This window comes from Helianthus annuus, chromosome 1 (genome assembly GCF_002127325.2).
Source record: "Helianthus annuus cultivar XRQ/B chromosome 1, HanXRQr2.0-SUNRISE, whole genome shotgun sequence".
NCBI classification, from domain to species: Eukaryota; Viridiplantae; Streptophyta; class Magnoliopsida; order Asterales; family Asteraceae; genus Helianthus; species Helianthus annuus.
Genome location: NC_035433.2, coordinates 89,489,792 through 89,506,083, shown reverse-complemented (window position 1 = coordinate 89,506,083; position 16,292 = coordinate 89,489,792). Strand labels below are relative to the sequence as shown.

The 16,292-nt window shown below is 37.2% G+C and overlaps 1 long non-coding RNA gene and 2 pseudogenes across 2 annotated transcripts; all 3 read left to right on the top strand.

Annotated features, from left to right (window-relative positions):
• The first annotated feature begins 1,689 nt into the window (after nt 1-1,689).
• Nucleotides 1,690-12,263, top strand: LOC110872008 (annotated as a pseudogene).
• On the top strand, nt 4,273-7,075 carry LOC110872017. Of its 2 annotated transcripts, none has more exons than XR_002554062.2 (3): nt 4,273-4,396; nt 5,532-5,604; nt 6,863-7,075. It is a non-coding gene; the product is annotated as an uncharacterized LOC110872017 (long non-coding RNA). The 2 variants fall into 2 exon arrangements; XR_002554063.2 differs by having other exon boundaries at nt 5,527-5,604.
• A 2,660-nt stretch (nt 12,264-14,923) lies between the features above and the next one.
• Nucleotides 14,924-15,534, top strand: LOC118479286 (annotated as a pseudogene).
• Nucleotides 15,535-16,292: the final 758 nt, after the last annotated feature.

Here is a 16,292-nt window from a genome sequence, read left to right as displayed (position 1 = left end):
GTCGGTTGAAAGGGATGAGTTGGAACTGTTGCTGGCTATGTTGGGGCAACATGTTTTAAATGTCGACAACGATATGTGGCTGTGGAAAATAGGTAATGGCAAGGTGGAGTATTCGGTTAAGTGCGCTCTAGCCTGTAAGATAACTTTGACGGGGCTGCAAGTAATTCAACGTTTTTATGGAGTAAAATGGCAATCCCGAAGGTTAACTGCTTCGTTTGAAGGCCCTGTATCGGGTCTCTGTTCAAGTATGTTTTAATTTTGGTTAAATCAAAGGGTTTTTTTTCATCAATTAATAATTTTTGCTTGCGTATTTATCACAGTTATGGGATTTTCCCTAAATTAAAGAGTTTTTGTTGATCAATTTTGTGTTGATTTGCATATCTATGGTTTTAATTTTGAGTTATGTGATATCAGTTGCCATTAATCATGTCTCTGAGGACTAGGACATGGACTGATATCCACCGGAATCGTTACAATATGGTCGCCCTTCATATGCATCGACAATTACTGAAAATTTGAAAAGGTTGGAAGGATCTGAATACAAGTCGATTTTAGGGCAGTGTTGTGAGATGACGGTAGGATATGTGCAGTTACCACTAGAAATTGCTGGACCGTTGTTGTTGAACGGTTGTGAGTATATGGTGCCTATGACGACTACTGATAAGTGTTTGGTTGCGAGTGCAAATAGAGGTTGTAAGGTTGTTGAAGAATGGGATGACTAGAGCCCTGGTTGTTAGGTTTGCTACGGCAGAACGAGCCTCGCAGCTTAAGTTTTTTTTCTGGAAGACACGGTTAATTTTGACATGTTGAGCGTCGTTTTCAATAAGTCTGCTATCTTAGATAATTTTGATACGTATTCATGATCTGAGCGAGGAATAATGCTTTATGCATTAAGCAAACAAACTTAACTTGGATTTTGTAAGTTTGAAGTCACATTCAACTACTTAAGATAGCTAAATGGTTGTTAAATTCTCATTTACATATCAGTTTGAAATGTGTTGTCCTTTGTTGAGATGACATGAGTATTGAGATGAAGTGTCCACACATGGAAATGACTTGAAGATTGAAAAATGCAGGTAAGAAGTTTAAATAGATGGCTTGGAAGGTATATGAGTCAAAGTGAGTGTTTTACTTGAAATTTTGAAGGACAGAGGTGATGACCCGGCATGCCCAACATTCCAAGGGAAACCCATCGCCTTAGTATGGTTAGCTTTGTTTGTCACGTTGTTTATATAATTTTGTGTAATTTGACTTTATTTTATGTCTTTGTGTTCATAAGTTCATTCATGTTGTTACAATATAATACATCAACGTAACCCGTCCACCGGACGGGTATTAAACTAGTTATATATGGAACCCATTAAGTCTAACCACTTTTTGAATCATTCTTGTCCATTGGATCATGCTGAAAATAAATCTTGACCCTCTAAACTCCTATTTTTAACTGCTAACATAACAGTTCATAGCAGTTTCATAGTCTCCACATTTTTCTGCCCATGTTCTCCACAAATCATGTTTCCTAATCTGGTCCACGTTCTAATTATTCCAACTCCCATGTTTGCTTTATAACCTCATTCAAACTCCGCAAAACCACCATTCTACTCCTGTTCGTCTGCCTTCCTTCTCTCAAGCACATCGTTTTTCTCTCATGGCGGCTACGGATCTAAAGATTCAATCTAACAGGTAATACCAGTAATTAATGTGAAATCGGGATTCTAGGGTTCAGATTTTGTCAGATTCTCGCCGCCATCGCTAAGGCCTTACTGTTCTCCGCCCCAGCCCAACCTACCTGCCAGAAACCGAGACGGAAGAGGAAGAAAATGAGGGAGTAATTTCGGATTTCGAAGCTTCAGTTTCCAACGAAGTTCATCGGGTGACAATCCGAACATCACGTGCTCTGTTTCTGATATGGTTTCTAAATCAGTTAGTTTACGTTTCTATATACTGCATAATTGTAATTCATGAATCTTTGTAAGACCTATTAAGTTGTTATTAACTCAAATATGCAGGTCTTCTATATGAGGCTTTGGTGTCTAGATGAATATTGCTATTGTGAATGAGGCTATACTCACAGAGGAGACTACCCCACAATGGAAGGTTGTTTTCTCTTTCAAGTTGCTTTTTAATTTTTTTTTTCAAATTTCAGTAGTGGTATTTTATTTTACTTTTATGCCTTACACAAGTACTAACTTATGCATTCATGTGTGGTTTTAATGGAGTAAACTTGTGTGAAACGGTAACAAGTATATGTTTAACAGGTTTCGCTTAATACAACGTTGCCGGTGAGAATGATTTGTGGTAATTATTTCAGTTACATGCGCATAAAATTTGGAGGACGGTACAATGTTTCAAGAGTCTTAGACTCTGCAACCTTCTCATTCGACAAACAAGGCTATAATGATTATAGCAAAATCAATCTTAGCATATTTTTTTCATTGGCCTATGGTCTAAGTTTCCCCACATTGGCTGCAACACTCTCTCATGTGCACTCTTCCATGGCAGGTATACTTTTAAAAATAACCATGGGTTCATTTCATAGAAGCATATGATGTATATGTTTGTTTTTGTCGTCTGCTATACAGAACCATTTGGGAGCAAACAAGAGCATCATTTGGAGACAAGTTTGTAGATGTGCATACTAGGATTATGAAGAAAAACTATGATCCAGTCCCACAATGGTGGTTCTATCCGCTTCTGATATTGATAATAGGACTTGCTTTGCTAACATGTGAGGGTTTTGGCAGACAGTTACAGCTCCCTTACTGGGGAGTCCTTTTAGGAATCGGTTTGGCTCTGCTCTTCACACTGCCTATATGTGTTATCACCGCTACAACAAACCACGTGACCGATTGATATCTTTAACCATAATTATATGAGTACCCTTATGTATGTATCCGTAATAAATTAAACTGTTGTATCTATGGTGAAACTTTCTTACAGCAACCCAGACTAAATGTGATTACTGAGCTAATTATTGGTTATATGTACCCTGGGAAGCCGCTTGCGAATGTAGCTTTCAAAACATATGGTTACATAAGCATGTTGACGTGATGTCGTGGTCACAATCAAATTTAATCCAATTACTACTAAATAGATAGTGGCAAGTGGGTATCGAACACAGGGAGTTTGTGGAATATGTGTTATTTCAAGGATTATCTAACTTGACTAAAACTAAACTAATTTGCAAGTAAAGTAAAATTCAAGATTTGATTGAGTGAATTGGTTTTAGAACTAAATTTAACTAAATAAATTGCAAAATTGACAAGTTTTGGTTGTAAGCAAATTAGAAACAAATGACCATCCTAGATTTCCGGTTTGCTTTGACATTTATGCTAACATTCCACTAGAAAGAACTACATAGACATAGTTCATGTGTGATCAATTGCAGTGATGAAAGGGAACTAAGTACTCAGATTCCTAGAACGTGAGGTTGTTACCCGATTATCAATCAACCCTTACCCAAGCCTAACTATACCCATGATATCTCGATTGCCAACGGCACCAAGAACGTATGGTTTCTAATTAGTTTAACATAAGAATCAATAATTTACTAACAATCAATCACACACCATAACAAGCAATTCAATAAAGAGAAGATTGTTATTCTAGAAATAAGGAAATAAAGCATAAAGTCTTACACAAACCTTCAACCCAAGATAGTCATCAAAAGTTTAGCCACACATGGCTTTGACAATCATCTTCACAATTAGTTCAATGTTCATATGGATTCAAAACACTAACGAAATGATTAGAAATTGTTTCCAAGCACCAAGAACACCCAAAATCCGTCTCCAAAGTGTATGTAACCGAATGGGATTGATTGGAGGTGAAAGGGCATCATAAATCCGCATTAAAAGGTGGAAGTTACACATTTACGTAGGTCAGCGCCGTAAGCTACGGTGGCCACCGTAGCTTACGGTGGCTTGGAATGTGTAACGCCCCAAAAAACTCAAATGTTTATATTCGCTATATGTCCTTATATGATATATCGTGAAATAAATAACTAGGCTATTTAACCTAGTTAAGTGTATGTGTAACGCCCCAAAACTTGAATGTTTACATTTGCCATATGTTTGAAATGATAAAACTTAAAATAAGATGACTAGGCTACCTAACCTAGTTACATAGTTAGTCAAAACAAATAAGGAATGAAATTGGGACAATTATGAGCAAATAACAAACATGAGGGGCTGAAATTAAAGATTTGAGATGAAGTTTTGGTTAAGTGCAAATGTCAGTAGTTGTATGTGTTTGGTGTGTGTGTGTCGACACCAACAAGAGAGAAGAAGGGGAGAATGCTCAAAAGATGCAATATTCATCAAATTGAAAAGGGAATTCAGCCCAAATCTAATGCATGTACATGAATTCTTGATCATCTAGCACTATAAATCACTTGGTAAGTTGTAGATTCTTATTTGATAATCTTTTTGGAAATGGGTTATGATCAAATCCATGAATTCGTATGAAACTAAGCATGATTAGGTATTAGAAGCATCAACTAGAACTTATTTTGTATGTAATTTCAAGTAAATTGATGTTTAAGATGAAAACCCACTAGTTGGATGATGAAGATGACATGGGTGTTTCACCCATGTCCAAGTCTTGTTCAAATCATGATGTAGTGTGAGGCATTAGATAAATTCTTGTTAGATGAATTGTGTATATTATAGAGTATGTATGATATTTGGTTGAATTTGATGAATGAAGATAAGAACTTGGAAGATTATGCATGAGATAGTTGTACAGTGTGCATTGAATGGTGTACGCACACCAAGTGTTTGATGAAATGACTAGGTGAAGATAGGAAGGGAAATTGTATGCAAGAATTGAGTAACTTGGCATAGGATGTGATAATGTAGTATTGGTAGTTAAGATTAGCATGAGATACGTGTTTTGAATGAAATACATATGGGTAGTAGTTAATGATGTGATTTAGTAAAAGTATGCTTTAGGAACTAGTACTCAAAGCTTGAAAGGTGGTGCACACCATGAGGCGGATTAGTAGCATAATGGTAATGTAGAATGAACGTGTACTAAATGTAGAAGTTGTGGACTACTAGTTAAATATGATGTTATGATTACATGAAAATGATTTTGTGAACATAGGGTATGAAATTAAGTGATCATGTAGTTGTATGTACCACATGGCGTGAAAGTGAAATGTGTATGTTGTGATTACAATAATCTATCATATCAAGATAAATGTGTGTGTATGTTCATAAGTTGGAAATAAGTAAGCATGGCCATTGACTTTTCGGAAAGGTCAACAAATATGCGAGTCACATGATTAAACGTATGAATGTGTTTATGAGATTTTAAAGAATTACGTATATGTGTTAGGACAATTATGCATGGGTATGCATGATGATAAATTGATTAAGAGAATGTAAACAATGTGGTTGTCGGTTTATGTCATATGCATGTTAATGTTTGACTAATGAAAGTCTATATAATTAAGAGTTAGAAATGGATGTGATATGAACAAACGTGCATACTAACTATGATATGGACATAATGACCTGAAAGTGTAGGGATCATGTGGAAATGGACTCAAGCAAGAAAGGCAAACGGGTCAAAAGGAGGCAAGGGAACGGACACAAAAAGGTAAGTGATTTCCGTAATCGCTTCTTAGTTGTTTATGTAAAGTTATGTGCTAGTTAGTTAAGTAAGTTAATTGAGGACTAATACGGATGTGTGGTATGAAATCAATGATTTCTGTTAAGTAGATGTAACGGGTCAAAATGCAGTCTTGATGTTAAAACGAAAGTGTTGATTGATGAAAACATGAACGGGTCGAATAAACCGTGAATGAATAATAAGCCGATAGCGCATAAGTTAAGAATTTCCTTAATCCGGATGTGGGATTTTGAGTCCATAGGGTAGAGAACCAATTTACAAGCATGTAGGAAGAAACGGGAGGTTAAACGGATAAACGGGTTGAAAGTTATGCGAGTTTTAGTGCGCGCGAACGACGAAACAACACAGCAGGAAAAACCAACATTTGAGAGGCCGTCGCCGACGCCCATATGGGCCGTCGCCGACGCCCTCTGGAAATGTCAGTTTTGCTGACGGGTTATCTTGCTGTCTACGGAGGTTTGGGCTACGGGCAAATGCAAAGGCCGTCGCCGACGACCCCAAGGGCCGTCGCCGACGACCTTCCCATGTCCAAAAAGCTGAAAATTAGTTATTTATGTTATATATGCATCGTAGGCTTCGGTATATTATCCGTGGTTTATGGCAAGCCTTTTAAACATGATTCGAGTGTTCCCTCGACACTTATGAGTTGCAAACTCAAGTATAAGTACCATGTAATTCATGTATGGATATATATGAGGCATGTAAGATCTTGGACGTGTACATATTAGTGTATGTACATATGTAGATGTGTATCTAAGTATATATGAAGGTACGTATGAGTGTATGCAAGTAAGTAGAGGTATAGTAAAGCATGTATGTACGTAGAGGTGTATTTTATGTATATATGAAGATACGTATGTGTATATGAACGTATGTAGAGATGTGGTAATGTATGTGTGTATGTAGATATGTAATTGGTATATATGAAGGTATGTATGAGTATATGCATGTATGTAGAGATGTAGGAAGGTAAATACGTATGTAGATGTGTATGTATACATGTAAAAATGTACGTATGCATGATTTAGATACGTTGGGTAATATGTTATTAATAGTGTGCCTTGTGAATGATAAGTAATGCAGGTACATTATTGAAGCCTCACCAGAATATGGATACGCAGTTGAAATGTTTAAAGACAGAATGATAACGCAATAGGAAGTGTACGAGATGGAATTTTGTTTATGTATTGTGTACTAATGTGATGAATGTATGTGGTGAGTGCAGGTTGTACGGGTCACGGAGGATCATCAAGGAATAAAGATCGAGGACCGAGTCACGTGAAGGATTGTACGGGGTTGTCTAAGGATGTAATTTGTTATACATAAGTTATGATTTATTCTATAATTGAGTCAGTTTGATGTATTCAATATAAAAGAGTTATTTTAAAAGTGAACTTTCAAGTAAGACATAAGGTTTATAATGAAAGAAATTTTATGGCATGAACTTCCGCTGCGAATTTTGTTAATTACGTGTTAGGGTCTTACAGAATGGCTTACGGTGACTTTAGACTGTCATACGGTGACAAAAAGTGCCAGTCGGCGCCGTAAGCTACGGCCCTTGCCGTAGCTTACGGCAGGCTTCAGCATGAAAGTTTTCAGCATAACTTTTTCGTTTCAACTCCGTTTTCTTCACCGTTTTCGCCTACGTTCTCGCAATTTCGCCCTCTATCATGCTATCTTCTTAATTCTTCAATTCCAAAAATTGATTTTTTCATTGATGCTCCAAATCACTTCCCTTTTAAGCTCTATTTGCACCTGCACGTCCAAACAACTAGTAGTTACCAAGTTCAAACAATTAAACGTGTAAAGCATGGGATTTTAATCTTTTTAAGGCACTTAAGGGTTGTCCTACGGACCACCCGTCACATTCCCACACTTACCCGTTGCTTGTCCCAAGCAACTCATTCACTAACCAATTCAAAACCACAAGCGATCAACATGCAAACCAAGCTAAAATGTACCGTCCTTTTACTAACTTTTTATCATACCACAAGACACACCCCTCACAACAACTCTCGGTGACAAGTAATATTAGCAACATTACGCTAACACGCTCAATGCAAGTGTGTGATTGTGCGACAATAAGCTTGTATACAAATCATGTTTCCTCCTATCAAATACCTAGCATGCTTATGAATCAAAAGGACTTACGGGTTATAACGGGACTATGTGTAAAGGTAGGAAAATGGTGGGATATATATGCAAGAGCTAATTGATTTGACCCGGTTTTTATTTCTACTACTAAACAAAGCAAACATCAACTATATACACAACTTCTTCAACATTCTCAACTACTATTGCAACTAAATACTTCTTTTTTTTGTATTTTTCTCATATTTTTCTCTTTCTTTTTTTTCTTTTCTTTATTCTTTTTTTTCATTTTCTTCATAACACATAAAACTCAACAATATATACAAGAACATCAACAATCACAAACTAAATTCCTAAACCGGGTCGTTTCAATAGGTAAAGTTTTTTTTTTGTAAGAAGTAGGTTTGGGTCACAACCGAATAGTATAAGGCTCAAACATGGCTTTCTAAAGACCAAACCCCCACCCCTCACAATACCAAGCTCATATATGTAACGTATGAGGTCCAACCCCCAATTCCCACACTCTCACACATTCGGACGAGGCTACCTAAAAATCCCTATCATTTTCACAAGCATGCTAATCCTAGGCTTCAACAAGAATTCGTACACAAGTTCTATTAACAAAAACAAACACCGCCACTCAAAACAAAGAAATATTCTCTAATAATCATATGTGGCTCAAACACTCACCAAGAAATGACTAGAAAAGGGTGTCGGTGTGTCAAATGGAACAATATCAAGTTTTCAAATTTTTGACACTTTTACTTGGTTTCACAAAAAATATTAACTTCTCAAAAATTTCCCCCCATCCCCACACTTGGGATACATTGTCCCAATGTATGGTTTTGAGGGAAAGATCGCTTTCAACAAAAACACCAACATTTGCTTTACATCTCGAACCCCAAATTTCTTTTTTTTTATTTTTTATTTTATCAACTAATACCAATATTTTAATACTAAAGAACATAACAAGACTAAGGAAAGAGTACATTGACCTAGTGAAGTTTGACACAACAGATGTTGTAGATAATCCGACTTCCTATCATCACCTTCACACAACTCTCCGCACATCTTCCCCACACTTATCTAAAAACACCTTGGGTTGCCTCCCAAGCAGCGCTAAAGTTTAGGTCTTCAGCCCGACCGTACCTGATATGTCTCAAGGTGGTCTCAATGCACATTTACCTTTTTCGTTGCTGATGTAAGCACGGTGTTTGATTCTTCTATTGTGTGTGTGCTTTGTCACGTCCCATCTTTCTTTGCAAAATTCTTTAAATCCACATTTTCCTACCGAATTTCCAACAAATGCTCGGTAGTTTACTCTACACTTCACTACTTCGTTTTCTGTGCCCAACAAATCCAAACTCTCCCATAAACATAACTTATGAATGAAATCTCCCACATCATGAAGTGCCACCTTCCTAGTTTCTAAACATGCATCCTTAACACTCTTGGTTTCCATAACCACCACAGCCGGAGAGTTGTAATCATCTTTGATTGGTTCCTCAAGTAAAAGGCCCTCAACTTTGCTCTCCATAGGTGGTTCCTCCACAATAATTTCAATTGTATATTCCTCATTTGGCCCTAATAATTCAGTTTCAAGTTCGAGAGGACTCACAACCTTTTCTTCTACATCACCCATAGGTGTCATTTGTTCAATCTGGACATATATCCAGTGTTGTTTTGCTTGACGTTTTTCCAATATCGACGTCCCTGGCCTCATCTCTTTCACCTCTTTTGGTAACAAATCATATTTCCATTCCAAAAGTTCTACTCGTTCTTCCATTGACAAATGAGGTTTTATTAATTCCTTTTCAACATGAACCATGTGTCTCTTTCTCATCATCTCGTCAAGACTTTCAGATTTATGTGACTGATAGTGCAAAGTAGGTTGTTGGGTTACCCATTCATAACCATACTGATCAAATGTATACTGAGCATGATAATAGTCTTGATCGTACATCTGAGGGCCTTCATATGAAAGTTGGGAATATTCATAATAATCACTGTAATCGTACTTCTCTTGGTAACTCATTTTTTTTAATCCCCTTAATGTTCGCTCAATTTCCGGATCAAACGCCAATGGTGATAGCTTGTGAGAGCTCCTAGTACGCATGCACCTGTCAATACCTGCACACTAACACACCCAGCGTAAACCAGAAAAATAACAAACTTAAAAAGAAAAAAAAATAACACACGTTGCGCACTACTCCCCGGCAACGGCGCCAAAATTTGACGTGATGTCGTGGTCACAATCAAATTTAATCCAATTACTACTAAATAGATAGTGGCAAGTGGGTATCGAACACAGGGAGTTTGTGGAATATGTGTTATTTCAAGGATTATCTAACTTGACTAAAACTAAACTAATTTGCAAGTAAAGTAAAATTCAAGATTTGATTGAGTGAATTGGTTTTAGAACTAAATTTAACTAAATAAATTGCAAAATTGACAAGTTTTGGTTGTAAGCAAATTAGAAACAAATGACCATCCTAGATTTCCGGTTTGCTTTGACATTTATGCTAACATTCCACTAGAAAGAACTACATAGACATAGTTCATGTGTGATCAATTGCAGTGATGAAAGGGAACTAAGTACTCAGATTCCTAGAACGTGAGGTTGTTACCCGATGATCAATCAACCCTTACCCAAGCCTAACTATACCCATGATATCTCGATTGCCAACGGCACCAAGAACGTATGGTTTCTAATTAGTTTAACATAAGAATCAATAATTTACTAACAATCAATCACACACCATAACAAGCAATTCAATAAAGAGAAGATTGTTATTCTAGAAATAAGGAAATAAAGCATAAAGTCTTACACAAACCTTCAACCCAAGATAGTCATCAAAAGTTTAGCCACACATGGCTTTGACAATCATCTTCACAATTAGTTCAATGTTCATATGGATTCAAAACACTAACGAAATGATTAGAAATTGTTTCCAAGCACCAAGAACACCCAAAATCCGTCTCCAAAGTGTATGTAACCGAATGGGATTGATTGGAGGTGAAAGGGCATCATAAATCCGCATTAAAAGGTGGAAGTTACACATTTACGTAGGTCAGCGCCGTAAGCTACGGTGGCCACCGTAGCTTACGGTGGCTTGGAATGGCTTACGGTGACTTTAAACTGTCATACGGTGACAAAAAGTGCCAGTCGGCGCCGTAAGCTACGGCCCTTGCCGTAGCTTACGGCAGGCTTCAGCATGAAAGTTTTCAGCATAACTTTTTCGTTTCAACTCCGTTTTCTTCACCGTTTTCGCCTACGTTCTCGTAATTTCGCCCTCTATCATGCTATCTTCTTAATTCTTCAATTCCAAAAATTGATTTTTTCATTGATGCTCCAAATCACTTCCCTTTTAAGCTCTGTTTGCACCTGCACGTCCAAACAACTAGTAGTTACCAAGTTCAAATAATTAAACGTGTAAAGCATGGGATTTTAATCTTTTTAAGGCACTTAAGGGTTGTCCTACGGACCACCCGTCACATGTCACAAGCTATCATGTTTCTACAAGATTTTAAGCTAGGCCATTATATGAAAATCCCACCAAAGTCCATGTTCACTGTGCACGTAAACCTTTAATTCTCTAATAAAAACACCTATCAATATTATTACAATATATACGACTTACTTGAATCATTTTGGTGCTACATGTAGTTGGTTGGGACTATCGTCGCATCATCAGTCTACTTTGCAACATCCTGGTGGTTTCTGACAACAGTGAAATACATCTGTGACCCGAGTAAGTTGCCTGAAGGAAGTCCATGGACGTGCCCCGGGACGATGTTTTCTACAACGCTTCAATCATATGGGGAGTGGTGGGGCCTCAAAGAATGTTTGGAAATCTGGGGCTATACTCCAAAATTAACTACTTCTTTCTTTTGGGAATTCTTGCTCCGTTACCAGTTTGGTTTCTTTCTCGTAGGTTTCCTGAGAGAAAATGGATTATGCTCATAAACATACCAATTCTTATATCGGGTCCAGGGGGATGCCGCTTACTAGAGCTGTTAACTACAATATGTGGTTTGCAGTAGGAATTTCTGCAACTTTGTGGTGTATAGGAAGTTTAAGGGATGGTGGGCAAGGCATAACTATATCCTATCAGCAGGGCTTGATGCAGGAGTTGCATTCATGGCTATCCTTTGCTATTTTTTCCTACAAATTAAGGATATTAACGGACCGCAATGGTGGGGTATGGATGCGGATGATCATTGTCCCCTTGCAGGCTGTCCGACTGCTCCTGGTGTTAAGGTTGATGGATGTCCCGTAGTCAATGAAAATATTAACTTCTCAAAAATTTCCCCCCATCCCCACACTTGGGATACATTGTCCCAATGTATGGTTTTGAGGGAAAGATCGCTTTCAACAAAAACACCAACATTTGCTTTACATCTCGAACCCCAAATTTCTTTTTTTTTATTTTTTATTTTATCAACTAATACCAATATTTTAATACTAAAGAACATAACAAGACTAAGGAAAGAGTACATTGACCTAGTGAAGTTTGACACAACAGATGTTGTAGATAATCCGACTTCCTATCATCACCTTCACACAACTCTCCGCACATCTTCCCCACACTTATCTAAAAACACCTTGGGTTGCCTCCCAAGCAGCGCTAAAGTTTAGGTCTTCAGCCCGACCGTACCTGATATGTCTCAAGGTGGTCTCAATGCACATTTACCTTTTTCGTTGCTGATGTAAGCACGGTGTTTGATTCTTCTATTGTGTGTGTGCTTTGTCACGTCCCATCTTTCTTTGCAAAATTCTTTAAATCCACATTTTCCTACCGAATTTCCAACAAATGCTCGGTAGTTTACTCTACACTTCACTACTTCGTTTTCTGTGCCCAACAAATCCAAACTCTCCCATAAACATAACTTATGAATGAAATCTCCCACATCATGAAGTGCCACCTTCCTAGTTTCTAAACATGCATCCTTAACACTCTTGGTTTCCATAACCACCACAGCCGGAGAGTTGTAATCATCTTTGATTGGTTCCTCAAGTAAAAGGCCCTCAACTTTGCTCTCCATAGGTGGTTCCTCCACAATAATTTCAATTGTATATTCCTCATTTGGCCCTAATAATTCAGTTTCAAGTTCGAGAGGACTCACAACCTTTTCTTCTACATCACCCATAGGTGTCATTTGTTCAATCTGGACATATATCCAGTGTTGTTTTGCTTGACGTTTTTCCAATATCGACGTCCCTGGCCTCATCTCTTTCACCTCTTTTGGTAACAAATCATATTTCCATTCCAAAAGTTCTACTCGTTCTTCCATTGACAAATGAGGTTTTATTAATTCTTTTTCAACATGAACCATGTGTCTCTTTCTCATCATCTCGTCAAGACTTTCAGATTTATGTGACTGATAGTGCAAAGTAGGTTGTTGGGTTACCCATTCATAACCATACTGATCAAATGTATACTGAGCATGATAATAGTCTTGATCGTACATCTGAGGGCCTTCATATGAAAGTTGGGAATATTCATAATAATCACTGTAATCGTACTTCTCTTGGTAACTCATTTTTTTTAATCCCCTTAATGTTCGCTCAATTTCCGGATCAAACGCCAATGGTGATAGCTTGTGAGAGCTCCTAGTACGCATGCACCTGTCAATACCTGCACACTAACACACCCAGCGTAAACCAGAAAAATAACAAACTTAAAAAGAAAAAAAAATAACACACGTTGCGCACTACTCCCCGGCAACGGCGCCAAAATTTGACGTGATGTCGTGGTCACAATCAAATTTAATCCAATTACTACTAAATAGATAGTGGCAAGTGGGTATCGAACACAGGGAGTTTGTGGAATATGTGTTATTTCAAGGATTATCTAACTTGACTAAAACTAAACTAATTTGCAAGTAAAGTAAAATTCAAGATTTGATTGAGTGAATTGGTTTTAGAACTAAATTTAACTAAATAAATTGCAAAATTGACAAGTTTTGGTTGTAAGCAAATTAGAAACAAATGACCATCCTAGATTTCCGGTTTGCTTTGACATTTATGCTAACATTCCACTAGAAAGAACTACATAGACATAGTTCATGTGTGATCAATTGCAGTGATGAAAGGGAACTAAGTACTCAGATTCCTAGAACGTGAGGTTGTTACCCGATGATCAATCAACCCTTACCCAAGCCTAACTATACCCATGATATCTCGATTGCCAATGGCACCAAGAAGGTATGGTTTCTAATTAGTTTAACATAAGAATCAATAATTTACTAACAATCAATCACACACCATAACAAGCAATTCAATAAAGAGAAGATTGTTATTCTAGAAATAAGGAAATAAAGCATAAAGTCTTACACAAACCTTCAACCCAAGATAGTCATCAAAAGTTTAGCCACACATGGCTTTGACAATCATCTTCACAATTAGTTCAATGTTCATATGGATTCAAAACACTAACGAAATGATTAGAAATTGTTTCCAAGCACCAAGAACACCCAAAATCCGTCTCCAAAGTGTATGTAACCGAATGGGATTGATTGGAGGTGAAAGGGCATCATAAATCCGCATTAAAAGGTGGAAGTTACACATTTACGTAGGTCAGCGCCGTAAGCTACGGTGGCCACCGTAGCTTACGGTGGCTTGGAATGGCTTACGGTGACTTTAAACTGTCATACGGTGACAAAAAGTGCCAGTCGGCGCCGTAAGCTACGGCCCTTGCCGTAGCTTACGGCAGGCTTCAGCATGAAAGTTTTCAGCATAACTTTTTCGTTGCAACTCCGTTTTCTTCACCGTTTTCGCCTACGTTCTCGTAATTTCGCCCTCTATCATGCTATCTTCTTAATTCTTCAATTCCAAAAATTGATTTTTTCATTGATGCTCCAAATCACTTCCCTTTTAAGCTCTGTTTGCACCTGCACGTCCAAACAACTAGTAGTTACCAAGTTCAAATAATTAAACGTGTAAAGCATGGGATTTTAATCTTTTTAAGGCACTTAAGGGTTGTCCTACGGACCACCCGTCACATGTCACAAGCTATCATGTTTCTACAAGATTTTAAGCTAGGCCATTATATGAAAATCCCACCAAAGTCCATGTTCACTGTGCACGTAAACCTTTAATTCTCTAATAAAAACACCTATCAATATTATTACAATATATACGACTTACTTGAATCATTTTGGTGCTACATGTAGTTGGTTGGGACTATCGTCGCATCATCAGTCTACTTTGCAACATCCTGGTGGCTTCTGACAACAGTGAAATACATCTGTGACCCGAGTAAGTTGCCTGAAGGAAGTCCATGGACGTGCCCCGGGACGATGTTTTCTACAACGCTTCAATCATATGGGGAGTGGTGGGGCCTCAAAGAATGTTTGGAAATCTGGGGCTATACTCCAAAATTAACTACTTCTTTCTTTTGGGAATTCTTGCTCCGTTACCAGTTTGGTTTCTTTCTCGTAGGTTTCCTGAGAGAAAATGGATTATGCTCATAAACATACCAATTCTTATATCGGGTCCAGGGGGATGCCGCTTACTAGAGCTGTTAACTACAATATGTGGTTTGCAGTAGGAATTTCTGCAACTTTGTGGTGTATAGGAAGTTTAAGGGATGGTGGGCAAGGCATAACTATATCCTATCAGCAGGGCTTGATGCAGGAGTTGCATTCATGGCTATCCTTTGCTATTTTTTCCTACAAATTAAGGATATTAACGGACCGCAATGGTGGGGTATGGATGCGGATGATCATTGTCCCCTTGCAGGCTGTCCGACTGCTCCTGGTGTTAAGGTTGATGGATGTCCCGTAGTCAATTGACACATTCTCTTATATACAATCTTATTTACACCGATAAAATTAATAAGACAAGGTATACATACAGATTTAATAACTGCAAGCTATGTTAAACATGTAATTTTGTCTTTTATGTGGATATATATAACCAAAATTTAAATGGAATTTTAGCACTTTCAACAACTTCTCATCTTGACAAGTATAGGTCATCTATGATGTAGGATGACAATTATCTGTTCATTTAAGAACTAAAATGACTACGCAAAGAATTTGTGTTCCATGTGGAAGAATTGGTAACCGCTATTGTATTAGACGCAACTACGAATTATAATGGAGAAAATCACAAAACTAGTCTTTTGGGATATGATATACCATATAGGCATGTCACAAATAAATCAATCGCGACAAAACATTAACTAGTATTTTGAACGTTATGGTGGGACCGTTAAGTCAAAAAAAAAGTCAAAAAATAGACATAAAAATGTTGTAACACACACATACGTTGAGATGTGTAACTCACAAAACTTAGACTAAAATATAAAATGCTATTGTAGAAAAAAATAACTAAGTCAAAACAATATAAATAAAAATATTCTTGAAACGTATATATAATAATAATAATAATAATAATAATAATAATGATAATAATAATAATAATAATAATAATAATAATAATAATAGTAGTAATAATAATAATATTAATAATAGTTTATAAATCACCAATTCAATTGTGTCCGCAATCACCAATTCAATGCAAGATGAGCATTCACATCCCTACCCCCATCTCAAAT